General features: G+C 46.1%; 1 non-coding gene across 1 annotated transcript; it reads left to right on the top strand.

Moving 5' to 3' along the window:
- The first annotated feature begins 947 nt into the window (after window positions 1–947).
- Window positions 948–1,052, top strand: LOC111763350 (U6 spliceosomal RNA). Its single transcript, XR_002796233.2, has one exon. It is a non-coding gene; the product is annotated as a U6 spliceosomal RNA (small nuclear RNA).
- The last annotated feature ends 1,488 nt before the right edge of the window (window positions 1,053–2,540 follow it).

Below are 2,540 nucleotides of genomic sequence, written 5' to 3'. Positions count from 1 at the left end.
GCTGGAATGCTGGGTGCGGTCAAGGATGTGGGTGCCCAGGGTGAAGGGGCGCTCCTCGTGGAGGCCCATCGGGGATGCAGTCCTGGGGGGAGGGGAAGTGAAGGGCGAAGGAGGGGGGGTGGGAGCCACTGGAGGCGGCGGGTGGGGGGGGGGGGCGCTGGAGCCCAGGCCTGCACCCTCCGGGAGCGCGGCCCTGCGGTGCGGCCACCTGAGCGGGGCCGAGCCGGCGAGCCCCGGGGCAGCCACGGGGAAGATGGCTATCACTCCGCAGATCCAGGGCGGCTACGTGCTTTGGGAGTAGCCGGCAGGGGAATCCACTGTGAGTTCATTCCTCAGACGCAGAGGGTCCCATGAAAGCTCTTTTTAAAATTTGACTTTACATTTATTTCCTTTGAAAAATATTTTAAACAATGAAACTGTGGCTAGCGTGAAAAGCGCGTCAGGCCAGTCTCACCCCAGGCTTTAAGAGAAGTTTCCACCGTGCCCCAAGAGCACCCACAGGCTGGGGTGGGGCGGGGAGGGACCAGCTTCTGGGGCAGACATTGCTTTGTCCCTTCCTGGAGGCAGCCTGGGTTTAGAAAAGGATTCTAAAGAGCCGGGACAGAGGTGCCTTTCCCTGCCCCCGTCAGGCCCTGAGATGGGCTTGTCCGACTCCTCCCCAGTAAACGTTTGGGGGTGAATGCAGACTAAGCCAAGGAGTCGGGCGCTGGCTGAGGAAGCATTCTGATCACCCTGTATTAGCACTGATGAACCATTTTACAGGCTCCTAGGAGGTGTGAGAGTGTGTATGGGGCGGTTGGCAGTGGAGGATGTAGGTGACCAGGGCTCGTAGTGACCCACCAGGGGGCAGTGTGCTGGGAGCAGGAGAAGCCACCAGAGAAAAAGGGCTACTTGCCTGGGGTGTTATTTTTGGAGTGGATCATATATATTTATTAAAAATGTATATAGTGTCCGCTTTGACAGCACATATACTAAAATTGAAATGATATGGTAGATCAGCATGGCTCCTGCACAACAATGGTGTGCAAATTCGTGAGGCATTTCATACTTTCCAGCAGCAAATAATTGAAAAGTGAAATTTAAAAGCAACTCCATTTACAATAACAACCAAAAATAGAAAACACTTAAGAATAAATTTAACAAAAGATGTGCAAGAGTTATCTACTAAAAACTGCAAAACATCCCCAAAGGAGATTTTTGAAAAGATCTAAATACATGGAGAAAGGTGAAAGTTCATCAGTCGGAAAACTCAATGTTGTCAACTCTAATCAAACCCAGTCATAATCCCAACAGGCTGTTTTGTAGAAATTGACAAGTAGACTCTAAATTTATGTGGAAATGCTAAGGACCTAGAATATCCAAAGCAAACTTGAGTAAGAACAAGACTTATTCCAAAACTGCAGTACCCAAAATGGTGTGGTGCCCTTAAGATCAATACATAGATCAGGGGAGCAGATGTAGCTCAAGTGGTTGAGTGCTTGCTTCCCATGTATGAGGTCCTGGGCTCGATCTCTCGTACCTTGTAAAAACAAAAACAAGGAAGCAAACAAACGAACCAGCCTCGGGGGAGCTGGTGTGCCAGCTTCCCACATACAAGGTCCTGGGTTCAATCCCCAATCCTAGTACCTCAAAATAGCAACAACAACAAAACATAGATCAGTGAAACAAGAGAAAAGAGCTGAGAAATAGACCCAAATTTATATGGTAATTTGATATTTGTCAGTTGTGGCAAAGCAATCCAATGAGGAAAGGAAGGTCTTTTCATTAAATAGAGCTGGAATAACTGGATATCCACAGAGAAAAATAAAGAACCTCAACTCCTACCTTACACCATGCACAAATGCAATTCAAGACAGATCACAGATGCTAAAAGCTACAACAATAAAGTTTAGAGAAGGAAACATAATTTCTACCACAAAAGCAGAGCAAGGACCATAAAAGAAAAAAAATTGATAGATTAAACTTCATCAATATTAAAAACTTTTGCTCATCGTAGACACTGTTAAGAATATGGATAGGCAAGCCAGAGTGGATGAAAATATTTGCGAAACTCATATCTGACCAGAACTGGTGTCTAGAATATAAAAAGAACTTCTACAACTCAAAAAATAAAAAGACAAACAACCCAAATAAAAAATTGTCAAAAGATTTGAACAATGTGTAATAGCTAAAGGGCTGATGATGCAAAGTACCAGAAATCTGCTGGCTTTTATAAAGGGTATTTGGGTTAAAAGCTTACAGTTACAAGGCCCTAAAAAGTCCAACTCAAGGTTGCTTACTCACCAAAGTCTGTTGCCATGTGTTGAAGCAAGATGGCGGGCAACCTCTGTCTGGTCTCGCCTTTCTTCTTCCTTTTAAAGCTTCATGGGCCCAGCTTCTTCTGATCTTAGCTGTAGGCTGACGTAGGGCTCTTTTCTCAGGCCTTCCTGTATCAGTGTGGCACCTGTGGAGCACTCTCTCTTCCACTGTGTCTTCTTGTGTGAGTATCCATTTATATAGTCCACCAAGGGGGCAGGGACTTAACCCTGAGTTACACCCTA

Source organism: Dasypus novemcinctus, chromosome 3 (assembly GCF_030445035.2).
Source record: "Dasypus novemcinctus isolate mDasNov1 chromosome 3, mDasNov1.1.hap2, whole genome shotgun sequence".
Lineage (NCBI taxonomy): Eukaryota > Metazoa > Chordata > Mammalia > Cingulata > Dasypodidae > Dasypus > Dasypus novemcinctus.
This window is presented reverse-complemented; position numbering and strand designations above follow the sequence as displayed.